The sequence below is a fragment of the Salvelinus alpinus genome, chromosome 11 (genome assembly GCF_045679555.1).
Source record: "Salvelinus alpinus chromosome 11, SLU_Salpinus.1, whole genome shotgun sequence".
Classification (NCBI taxonomy): domain Eukaryota; kingdom Metazoa; phylum Chordata; class Actinopteri; order Salmoniformes; family Salmonidae; genus Salvelinus; species Salvelinus alpinus.
Window position 1 is genome coordinate 55,154,013 of NC_092096.1, and position 13,624 is coordinate 55,167,636.

The following is a 13,624-nucleotide window of genomic DNA, read 5'->3' on the forward strand; positions in this document are numbered from 1 at the left end:
TCTGTTCGCAGACTCCAACAAACAGTCGCTCATTCACACTATCATGCACGACAAAATGCTGCGATTTTTTTGGTGAGAGAGTTTGTGAAAGGGCTCGAGCGCCCCAGTGTGTATTTCTTCATGTTCACAAACGTGGTAGCCCACTTATTTGTGATTTTCTGAAAGAAAATGATAGGTCTCTACTCTCTCATTACTACCGTATAATAACGGTTATTTGACAATGCTGAAACTTGTATAAAGACAGAATGAATGTCATTCTAATGATGACATACATCCCAAGGCCTATAGCCCTGGTCATTACCCAGACTCCCAACAAGATTTTTCTCTCTGTGCTTTGACATTGTTTGGGAAGTATAGTTTAAGCAATAACTTCCAATAATAACAGAAAGAGCCGTTTGATTTGACGATGTGCAGAGCATCGCGGACGACAGGCACCTCGGTGGCCACACATTATTGTTTACAGTGGAGCCGCGCTCGCCAAGAGAACAGACGGGACCAAATGCCCATCTGACTGTCAAGTAGAGACCAAAACCTTGCCTGCACTTCCACCCTGTGGTTAGCCATGGAAGTGCAACGAATCATCTGAATGTCTTTACTGTGTAATTACATGTTTTGATATCTTTAAAAAAAACGTAACCTTGATGTCCTAGTTCTGAAATAATTTCGTAATATATTTTCAGTGCAGATGAAACTAAGATGATAAAATAAGACGACATATTCAACTTATAATCAGGTTTATTGCTCTATTCCGTGACATGAGTTTCCTTCCCTATATGGACACATTCCAGATGACGACAGAGCAGAGAGGCATCTGTGAGCTCAAATGGTAGGCCTAAGTAGAATGAGGAAGTTCCTATGTGCTGATCTAAGATCAGTGTTACGTTTTACCTCATCAAGATCGGGAAGAATGAGCTGATGCTAGATCTGTGCATTTCAGTACCTGTACCCTGAGCAGCCGGGAGGTGTCACGTGTTGATGACACCAGTCTGGATGCCCACGTCTGTGTATACAGACTCACGGCCCAGGCGACAGAACTTCAACAGGCAGTCAGAGTGGAGGGAGGACTCGGTCAGATCCTCAAACTGTCTGTAGCTACACTGTAACCTCTGTCTGTGAGTGAGTGAGTGGGGGGGAGGGAAAGAGAAAAGAAAGAGAAAGTTGAGCCTTATCTGCTGTCTCTGGGAGAGGGAGGGACAGGAGGAAGGCTGCAACTCACATGTGCCTATTATGGATGGAGAGAGAGGAGCGAGAGAAAGAGATATAAAGAGAGGAAGGGGCTGCAGCTCGCTCACGTGGGCCTGTTATGAACGTGTGTGTGCGCCATAGTTTAGTGGTGTTCATTTATTCATGACCTCATTAAGTGTGCTGACCTTAAACTCTGTCTCGTACTGCATCCTCGCCCCCGTGACTCTAGCCAGACCCTGCTCCAGCTGCCACTGCCTAACACCACACACAGAGACAGAGACACACAGCCAAAAAACACGAGAGGGAGAGCACAGAGACACACACAGAGAGAGACAGACAGACATTGCCAAAAACATGATGCAGACACACTGCAAGGCATGACATACAAGGGCATGCCCCCCCCCCCCCCCCCCCCATTGACACACAGTTACACACACACACACGGCATGAGAAACACACAATGCGTGAGGAGAGGGAGAGAAAGGGCATAGTAGGGGAGAACGGGGTAAGTTGATTCATTTTTAGGTGGGTCTTGCAAAGCAAAAATCCAGACTTTAAATTTTAATCATACTTCTGCCTTTTTATTCTATTCCTCTTACACCGTTTAAGCTACTGTAGAAACGCTGTTCAAACTTGAAAATGTGTAGACTAGTCAGGACCAGTGTGGTTACATACAACTTTTTGATATCTTTTATATTTTTTGTCTTTCTTTTAATGGGATTTCTTCAACATTATAAGGGTCCCATTGTGACATCATGACTTCCAACATTCCATAAACTGTAAATGCAACCAATAATGCAAGTTTTGACACAAATCAGCTACTTTGACCGCTTTGCCAACAACTTAGACAAAAAATTAGAGGGTATGACATTTTGGTCTACTTCCTGCTATTCAAATCTGAAATCGGAATAGAATTATCTTGTACCAATCAAACGTTACAGCTGTTTTAGTAAGCGCAGCAACAGCATTTTCTCAAACTTTAAAAAAAAAAAAAAGTTTTGACCACTTTCCCAACAAGTCAGACAAAATGTTAGATTGGTGTGACAATTTCGATAAGTTTGTCTACTTCTCTGCTATTCAAATCTGTAATACAGTGGCTTGCGAAAATATTCACCCTCTTGGAATTTTTCCTATTTTGTTGCCTTACAACCTGGAATTAAAATTGATGGCGTTTTCCTTGATGGTCAAAAAGCAAAATTTTAGTCTCATCTGACCAGAGTACTTTCTTCCATATGTTTGGGGAATCTCCCACATGCCTTTTGGTGAACACCAAATGTGTTTGCTTATTTTTTTCTTTAAGCAATGGCTTTTTTTCTGGCCACTCTTCCGTAAAGCCCAGCTCTTTGAAGTGCATGGCTTAAAGTGCTCCTATGGACAGATTCTCCGCTCTGGAGCTTTGCAGCTCTTTCCCGGTTATCTTTGGTCTCTTTGTTGCCTCTGATTAACCCCTCCTTGCCTGGTCCATGAGTTTTGGTGGGCGGCCCTCTCTTGGAAGGTTTGTTGTGGTGCCATATTCTTTCAATTTTTAATAATGGATTTAATGGTGCTCGTACTTTTTTAGAACCCAACCCTGATCTGTACTTCTCCACAACTTTGTCCCTGACCTGTTTGGGTAGCTCCTTGGTCTTCATGGTGCCACTTGCTTGGTGGTGCCCCTTGCTTAGTGGTGTTGCAGACTCTGGGGCCTTTCAGAACAGGTGTGTGTATATATACTGAGATCATGGGACAGATCATGTGACACTTAGATTGCACACAGGCGGACTTTATTTAACAAATCATGTGACTTTTGAAGGTAATTGGTTGCGCCAGACCTTATTTAAGGGCTTCATAGCAAAGGGGGTGAAGACACATGCACGGTGAAGACACATAGGTAAAACGCCAAGGGGGATGAATACTTTTGCAAGGCATTGTAGGAACAAAAATATCTCATATCAATCAAAAGTGACAGCTTTACCCCATAAAGATGAAGTGAAAACAACATGTTTTTAGGAATTTGTGCAAATTTATTGAAAATGAAATACAGAAATATCTCATTTACATAAGTATTCACACTCCTGAGTCAATAGATGTTAGAATCACCGTTGGCAGCGATTACAGCTGTGAGTCTTTATGGGTAAGTCTAACACTAAGAGCCTGGAATTTCATAACCACTAGAATGGCCATGAAGGTAGTTCTGACCTTGCTATTGCAATTGTATAAATATTCCATAATAAAGAATGAATTGCTAAATGAATGCATTTATTGTGTTAAAATAGGTCATCAGAAACCACAGAACACCAAATGCTAATTTTTAATCAGTCAGAAAATGTGTTGATTCATCCAGAAGCGCATAGACTGTAAATACTAACATTTTCTACACGTTAAGATAACAGTTGCCCATCCAGTTGGTCCGTCCAAAATACACCTAAACGACACTACATGGCCAAAAGTCATCAAACATCTTATTCCAAAATCATGGGCATTAAATATGGAGTTTGTCCCCTCTTTGCTGCTATAACAGCCTCCACTCTTCTGGGAAGGCTTTCCACTAGATGTTGGAACATTGCTGCAGGGACTCGCTTCCATTCAGACACGAGCATTAGTGAGGTCGGGCAGTGATGTTGGGCGATTAGGCCTGGCTCGCAGTCTCCGTTCCAATTCATCCTCAAAGGTGTTCGATGGGGTTGAGGTCAGGGCTCTGTGCAGGCCAGTGAAGTTGTTCCTCACCGATCTCAACAAACCATTTCTGTATGGACCTCGCTTTGTGCACGGGGGTATTGTCATGCTGACACTGGAAAGGACCTTCCCCAAACTGTTGCCACAAAGTTGGAAGCACAGAATCGTCTAGAATGTCATTGTATGCTGTAGCGTTAAAGTTTCCCTTCATTGGAACTAACGGGCCTAGCCCGACCCATGAATAACAGCCTCAGACAATTATTCCTTCTGCACCAAAGCGTTCTCCTGGAATCTGCCAAATCCAGATTCTTCCGTTGGCCTGCTAGATGGTGAAGTGTGACTCATCACTCCAGAGAATGCATTTCCACTGCTCCAGAGTCCAATAGCGGGGAGCTTTACACCACTCCAGTTGACGGTTGGCATTGCACATGGTGATCTTAGGCTTGTGAGCGGCTGCTCGGCCATGGAAACCCATTTCATGAAGCTCCCGACGAACAGTTCTTGTGCTGATGTTGCTTCCAGAGGCAGTTTGGAACTCAGTAGTGAATGTTGCAACTGAGGACAGACGATTTTTATGCGCTACGCCCTTCAGCACTCGGCGGTCCCATTTTGTGAGCTTGTGTGGCCTACCACTTCGACACTGAGCCGTTGTTGCTCCTAGACCTTGCCACTTCACAATACCGGAGCAGCTCTATCAGAGCAGAGATTTGAAAAGCTGACTTGTTGGGCAGGTGGCATCCTATGACGGTGCCACGTTGAAAGTCACTAAGGCCATTCTACTGCCAATATTTGTCTGTGGAAATTGCATGGCTGTGTGCTCGATTTTATACACCTGTCAGCAACGGGTGTGGCTGAAATAGCCGAATCCACTCATTTGAAGGGGTGTACACATACTTTTGTATATATAGTGTATATCCAATGAAATAAATTAAGTATAGTAAGATGGGGGGGAACTATGCATAAGGAAGCGAACTATGCATAATTATGTAAATCACCAATTGTGAATGAGGAACAGGGTGGACCACTCTCTATTGTATTCACCTATTGTAAGTATAATCTCAAAACAGTGTACCCTTTATCAGTCCACCGAATCCAAGCAGTCTTATTAGTCTACTCTAGGCCTACTTGGAGTCAGCTACACAGTGAGAGCGTGCGTAATTTACAATGGACCAAGATGAATGGATGCACATGCTGCGTTAGCGTTGCTACAAGATCTAAATAAAAAAAAGTACTCAGATGACGGGGAAGAAATGGATCATGACATTTCTGATGATTTATTATTGTGATTCATGCTGAACGGCTTTCCATATGTGGGAAAGGAGCCATGTTGGGCAGCAGGTGAACGTTGGACAATGTTTTGGTTCAGATGGCACGGCTGTACTAGCTGAAACGACTAACCCCTTAGTTATGGCAAGCCTAAATAAGTGTCAGTCTGGAGTAGAAGGATTGTTCTACTCAGTTATCACCATCACTAGATGGATGTTCTGTGTGCAAGGAGTTTAAAATATTATTTGTATTTTAGTTCAGGAGTAAAAATTTGCTTAACAAGTCACATAATAAGTTGCATGGACTCACTCTGTGTATAATAGTGCTTTTAACATGATTTTTGAATGACTACCTCATCTCTGTACCTTACACATACAATTATCTGTAAGGTCCCTCAGATGAGCAGTGACTTTCAAACACAGATTCAACCACAAAGACCAGGGAGGCTTTCCAATGCCTCGCAAAGAAGGGCACCTATTGGTAGACGGGTAAAAATAAAAAAGCAGCCATTGAATATCCCTTTAAGCATGGTGAAGTTATTAATTACACGATGGATGGTGTACCAATACACCCAGTCACTACAAAACTATAAACGTTCTTCCTAACTCAGTTGCCGGAGAGGAGGGAAACCTCTCAGGGATTTCACCATGAGGCCAATGGTGACATTAAAACAGTTAGAGTTTAATGGCTGTGATAGGAGAAAACTGAGGATGGATCAACAACATTGTAGTTACTCCACAATACTAACCTGAATGACAGAGTAAAAATATTCCAAAACATGCATTCTGTTTGCAACAAGGCACTTAAGTAATACTGAAAAATGTGGCAAAGCAATTAACTTTTTGTCCTGAATGGGCAAATTTGGGGCAAATCCAATACAACAGTACCAATCTCCATATTTTCAAGCATAGTGGCTGTGGAAAAAGTCAAGTGTTGTGAATACTTTCTGAAGTCACTGTAGCTAACGTCAGCTAACAGCTCTCTCATGTCTCATCATTGAGCAGCCATAATGGAGCCGTTTCTATGGATACCCCCACATGCAGAAGCACATGTGGCAGCGCAGGCAAAAATAATGAGGGTGATTGAATTTAGAACAAGGAGGCAGCCAAGGCAACAGTGTACTCCTTCTCAGGATCGTGCCCCGTGCTCTAAACTCAACTGGCTAATTTTCCTGTCTGTAAAGAGAAGAGCGGGCTGTACGTTGATCCCGCTGCTCTGATTGGATAGAGCGAAGCCTTCTGCGCTCACTCGCTTCATATATTTCAACCGGTCACTTCTCATCGCACATATTTCAGTTTTCACACGCATCAACTGTAGTTTAGACACTGGCCACAACTGCGGACCACAACCACACAACTGACCACAACTACTAGCCTCTGCCGAGTCCCCAACAACTGGATGTTCCTGTTTTCAGGGGAAATGCAAAAGGGTCTGTGCTATCTGGGATCCTTGGGATGCCCCTACCCAATTGAAGTTGCCATTTATCATGGTTAGGGGTTAAGGTTAGGTAAGGGCTATGGTTAAGGTTACCATAAGGGCTAGGGTAGGGACGTTCCAATAATGCAAGTTTTGACACAAATCAGCTACTTTGCCAACAACTTAGACAAAAAATTAGAGGGTATGACATTTTGGTCTACTTCCTGCTATTCAAATCTGAAATCGGAATAGAATTATCTTGTACCAATCAAACGTTACAGCTGTTTTTAGTAAGCGTAGCAACAGTATTTTCTCAAACTTTTAAAAAAACAACTGAAGTTTTGACCACTTTTCCAACAAGTCAGACAAAATGTTAGATTGGTGTGACAATTTCGATAAGTTTGTCTACTTCTCTGCTATTCAAATCTGTAATACAGTGGCTTGCGAAAATATTCACCCTCTTGGAATTTTTCCTATTTTGTTGCCTTACAACCTGGAATTAAAATTGATGGCGTTTTCCTTGATGGTCAAAAAGCAAAATTTTAGTCTCATCTGACCAGAGTACTTTCTTCCATATGTTTGGGGAATCTCCCACATGCCTTTTGGTGAACACCAAATGTGTTTGCTTATTTTTTTCTTTAAGCAATGGCTTTTTTTCTGGCCACTCTTCCGTAAAGCCCAGCTCTTTGAAGTGCATGGCTTAAAGTGCTCCTATGGACAGATACTCCAATCTCCGCTGTGGAGCTTTGCAGCTCTCTCCCGGTTATCTTTGGTCTCTTTGTTGCCTCTGATTAATGCCCTCCTTGCCTGGTCCATGAGTTTTGGTGGGGGGCCCTCTCTTGGAAGGTTTGTTGTGGTGCCATATTCTTTCAATTTTTAATAATGGATTTAATGGTGCTCGTACTTTTTTAGAACCCAACCCTGATCTGTACTTCTCCACAACTTTGTCCCTGACCTGTTTGGGTAGCTCCTTGGTCTTCATGGTGCCACTTGCTTGGTGGTGCCCCTTGCTTAGTGGTGTTGCAGACTCTGGGGCCTTTCAGAACAGGTGTGTGTATATATACTGAGATCATGGGACAGATCATGTGACACTTAGATTGCACACAGGCGGACTTTATTTAACAAATCATGTGACTTTTGAAGGTAATTGGTTGCGCCAGACCTTATTTAAGGGCTTCATAGCAAAGGGGGTGAAGACACATGCACGGTGAAGACACATAGGTAAAACGCCAAGGGGGATGAATACTTTTGCAAGGCATTGTAGGAACAAAAATATCTCATATCAATCAAAAGTGACAGCTTTACCCCATAAAGATGAAGTGAAAACAACATGTTTTTAGGAATTTGTGCAAATTTATTGAAAATGAAATACAGAAATATCTCATTTACATAAGTATTCACACTCCTGAGTCAATAGATGATCCCAGATAGCACTGACCAAAAGGAATACAGCCTGTGATGCAACTTCCACTTTGGACGTTAACAAAGTGACACTCTATTTGAACTCCTACTCCACGTTTACTGGATTGGTTGAACAGTGTAGTAGAGAACAGTTTTTAAAATTCTCATCAGGACCAGTACGTAGGGAATCTAGGTTCAGGCGTTTGTTTTACACCTGCTACGTTAGGTTACACAACTACTGACCACACACCTACTTACAGAAAACTACTGACCACACACCTACTTACAGAAAACTACTGACCACACAACTACTGACCACAACCACACAACTACCTACCACAACTACTGAACCACACAAATACTTACCAAAACGACTAACCAAAAGTAGTACTGGCCACAACTACGGACCATGTCCATTCTGTAGGGCCCAAAGAACCTGCAACAACCACACAACTACTGACCACACAACTACTGACCACACACCTACTGACCACACACCTACTGACCACACAACTACTGACCACACACCTACTGACCACACAACTACTGACCACACAACTACTGCTCTAGCTCTGGTCCTGCACTCTAAAAATTAGGGGTTCAACAAAGGTTCTTCTAAGATCCTCAAAGTTCTTCGAAGAACCTTAGGGTTCTTGGCATTGAAAATGGCCCTCCAAAAGGTTCTTCCAAGGACCCCATAGAGGTGGGGTTCATCGAGGAACCTCCTTAGTTGGTGCGTGTTCTTGCAGGAACCTAACTGCCCATCTGAAACATTTGGATTTGAACGGACAGCATGTGCAGGCACTTAAATTGAGATCTTTACATTTTTCAGTTAAGGTAAGGTTTGTCGCTTGTATGATCTAAATTGATCATGCTTTATGATGATACCATCTATCTTTTCATATTTGTGCAAATCTTTCTAAAACAGAAAATGGACACAATTCAATGGATATCAATCAACAAAGAGGTAAGAATATGTAGGCTATAAGAATATGTTGAAGTCTAGCTGTATTGTGTGCTGATGACTGAACTGCTCACTTTTGTGTCTGTGTCTGCAGGTATACAGACAAGGAGGCATACAAAAGGTATGTCAATTTGTATTGGTATGTTATTCTGATCATACTTACCATCCTCCTCCCTTACCTCGTCAATGAATAATCCCATAGGCCTCTACATTATGGACAAGGCATGTGAATGAAAACTATTAACAAAACTGTTTTTTTTTTAAATTCACATTCACCACGAAAACCAAGGTATGAATTCTGTCTTGTGCATGTTTTGTTAATCATCTGTATAATCACACATTTTTTGGGGGATTCACAGACTTCCCCCTCCCTACACCTCTGATGAATATAACAGGAAACCTGTTCGATCACCACGCACTGCAAAATCATTCTGGGCGATGGATATGGAGAACATCAACACATTAACATCAGCACGCCAGAGGACTTGGGGCTCTTCTGAGAGTTTACCTTATTTCCATTTTTTTTACTTCTGCTTTGCCACTAAAATCATAATAAACACGGAGAACTAAAATATTGTGTTATTGTTATGCGTAATATTAATAATAAGCGGGGGGGGTAGTTCAAAAATTAACCCCAAAAGGTTTAAAATGTTCTTCAAGGATCCATTAAAAGGGGTTCTTTGAATAACTTATAGGGGTTCCCCCACAGTTTCAATCGGAAGAACCCCTAGAGGATACTCCAGGAACCTTTTCATTTTAGAGTGTGGGCATAGCTAGTTAGCTCTGGTCTGCACTATAAATTATAACTACGTAAAATGTCCATAAAATACACACCAACAATAATTGTAACTCTTGAACCGTTCAAGCTAGAGACACCAAACCAGCTTTCACATGTTCAGGCATTTCCTATCATACCAACCAATCTTCACCTACCTACTCTTTCAACTATAACCAGTCACCACCATTACTACTGCAGACACTACCACAACTATAACTTATCTCAAGACATTTCCTTCAGGAAATGTTCTTTTCAGTGATTACGGTGAGCCTAGAGAGTTCATTAATCAGATAGAACTACAGCTAGCTATCACTAGGTATACATACAACCCTATTCTACGTAGTTCTTCACGACCACAAATATACTTTTAAAGAGTTAAAGCAAGTCCCATCAATTGTACTTCATGTACAATTATCATCTAGTTTTACATTCAGCATCACTCTGTCAAGGGAAATATAGTTTCTTTCCAACAAAGATATCTACATATATTTCAGGATGCATCCCTGGAAATAACCAGAATTCATGTAAACATTACAGTTTTGAAAACAAAGCTTGTCCAAAAAGTGGTCTCTTGGCACAACTTACCCCAGGTATGGAAGTTGAGCTGCGGGACAGGGTAAGTTAAGCTGCCTATACATTTCTGTACTGAATGAAATATTACCACTACCTTTTTAAAATCACGTCAATCTTTATTTCCCAAACACAATCGCTTTTTTGTCTTTTAATCATTACCTAAAACACTTAGTATTTTATTCGTTGCACTTTTAACATAGGCCAGGCCATGTTGTTACCTCAAATCGCAGCAATAATTCCTTGCACTATGCCTGGGAAGAAAACACTTACATTTTCTCAACTTGCCATTGGCTCAACCATTGGGTAAACTTACCCCATGGCTATTGGCTTAACTTAACCCCAAGGCAAACATTTTGACTATATTACCCCACACAGCTACAAGGATGCACTTTCGTGCTAGGTTTAGTACCTCATATAGAATCTTATAGAGACCCCAACTGATGTATAGAACAATCTTAAGATGATTTACAGTACTTTGGTTTAGAGTCGAGAATCATGGAACCATTAAACAAATTCATTTGACTGGGTGAAAATCTGTTTTCTGGACCTAACTTGCTTACCACTTTTTCCATGTGGTTTCTTCCTTCATAGGCTCCATGAAATGACCTCTTCCTAAATATTTGGTCAAATTATACATTTTGTGAATGATCTTACAAACAAGAGACCTTAACTTACCCCTTTGGCTCAAATTACCCATTCTCCTCAATACTCTCCCTTTACACTATACAGAATGACAGAGAAGTATTCATATAGGCAGGCATACAGGAGGGAGAGGAATGCAGAGCAGAGAGATGGAGAGATCATGATGAAAGAGGAGAAACTGCTGAGCGTCTGGGTGTGCATGTGTAGACATTCTTGCCTGTTTTGCATTTGAGAGAATTCCATGCTGTCTGTCCTGGAGAGTCTGTAGGTCATTCTGTGCCTCTGTCTTCCTAACACACCTCTTCATGTCCTCCTGAGAGTGTGTGTGTGTGTGTAGAAGTCGTACTTCAACTATTTGCACATTTACAACAATGTACATAACCAATAATATAACATTTGAAATGTCTATATTCTAATATAAGTGTAGTGTTTACTGTTCATTTCTGATTGTTTATTTCACTTTTATTTATTATCTATTCCACTTGCTTTGGCAATGTAAACATGTTTTCCATGCCAATAAAGCCCTGAATTGAGAGCGAGGAGGAGTGAAGTGCGAGTGGAATCAGACAGAGGTCTGTACAAGTGGTGGAACACACACACACACATACACGTTTAGATCTGTCCCACCTGGGCTTTAGCCTCCATGGCCTTTGCTTCTCTCAGTCGCTCCTCCACCACCTCTCTCTGTATCTCCTTCCCGCGTGTTTCCTCCTCCACCACCAGTCTCATCCCCCTCTCCATCTCCTCCCTCAGCCCCACAAAGCACTCCTCAAACTGGGCCTGCTGCTCTACCCGCTCCCGCCCGTCTCTGCTCGGCCTCCAGGCTCTCCCTGTCCAGCAGGAAGGGAGGGAGGGAAAGAAGGCGATGGAGGTCCAAAGGGAGGTAAGGAGAGACAGAGAGAGGGAAGCGAAGATGAAAGGAAGAAGGAACAGAAGGAGGGATGGAGAAAGGGAAAGAAAGAGTGATGGGTGGTTAGAATTGGCACTGTTCTCAGTGGTTTGTGGTAGTCAGCCTCAGGGCTGGTGAGGAAGAGTGAAATCTTTGGGCTAGCTGCTGTACCTTTCCCTAGAGTGCAATTATAGAAGCCATTATTCCAGCTAGGGCCTCTAAACTCCCAGCCACAATACATCCTATCTGCCAGGAGACTCAACAGCCACTTCAATACGGCGTGTTCATCATAACTATATATCTACCGCCAGAGGGAATAGCGAGAGAGGAGGTACGGAGAGAGAGAGAGGGAGGAGGTGGGGAACGAGGGAGAGTGAGAGGAAGTGAAGGGTGCTAAAGTACATATTCTTTATGGAGGACATATTGGAAATGTAAAATCTGCAGCGGTAGGATCCTGGTCTCAGTTAGTGTGTATAATGTATATAATGTGTGGGTTATAGTGATATGCTACTGTACGTCTATCAGTGCGTTAATTAAGGTCGGCATTTCACATGGAAATCCAACACATCTGGATTGAACGAGGTGAGATCAGAGGAGTTGATGTGTGTGCAGCTGGACATAGAACAAACACATGCCTATTACCTTCACCTCTAGTGTAAGCAAGAGGAAATGTGTCTGTCAATCAATTCTAAAGCCTTTGGAAAAGGAAAGAGAGAGGAAATAACTTACAGGCCTGAATAATGAGTTGACGGGCTATTAAATGTGTTAACTTGATTTGATCATTGAAAGATAAATGTTCCATCCATGATTTGTCTTCTTGGTGTGTGATCTACCACCACCTGTTGATTTAGGACGTTTGCTTTATCCTCCTCCGCCTTCTGCAGAAATACCTCCACCCTGGGGGGGGGGGGGGCTCCCTCTGTGTGGACCCCACCTTAGTCTGCTCCAAATGGGGGGAGAGAGAGGCCAGCCCTGGGTCCCGGCTGGGGCTTGTGGAGGTAGAGGTAGAAGGTGAGAGAAACAGCCAACACAGAACAAGGTCAGCTAACTCTGGTCCTGGAGTGCAGTTATTAGTGCAGGGTTTTGTTCCAGCCTGACATTAGCACACTAAGCCTGTGCACATTGCACCCCCACAGGACCCTTTATCTCACCCCTGCCACTGAACCACACTTCGATATTTTCCATTCGGAGGAAAACAACTTAAGTGTGACATCGATGACACAAGCCCTCAGTGGCAGAAGCTCTATTCCCTCCATTTCCCTCCTCCCATGCCCTGAAAACATGTTCCGTCCTTTAAGAGTGGAGCAGCTAGAGAGCAGAGTAACATGAAACACCGCACACCAGCTTACACACACATTTACAATTCTGCCTCCAGAGATGTCATCCTCTTTCTCCATGCTGAATTACCCCTGGTCAAACTGATGTGTGTGTTTGTTCTCTGAGTGCTTTCTCCCTCGGATTACTGCTCTAACAGCGGACAGTCATTTGAATAATTGTTTACAAATGTCTTTCAAAATGCCATTATTTTACATTGCTACTTGCTTGATATTCCCCACTTGGAGGAAAAGCATTTCTGACTGACGATAGAGCGCGGAGGCAGGCAGATAGTGGAGGGGGGAGAAACGATTAATCAGAAATGGAACCAAATACTCTGTGCAATTGTAAGTAAATAACACTCAATAAAATAATAATAACATTAAAAAGGTGTCTTGGAACGAAGGTAGAATTACGACATAGCTAAACGTCTCGTGTTTGCAGTTTATGGAGGCTGTCTAGACGTGAAAAAAAGAGAATAAAGAAAACGTGTCATCTTGGACTGAAGTACCTTATCCTATATTCCATTGTTAGTGGAAGT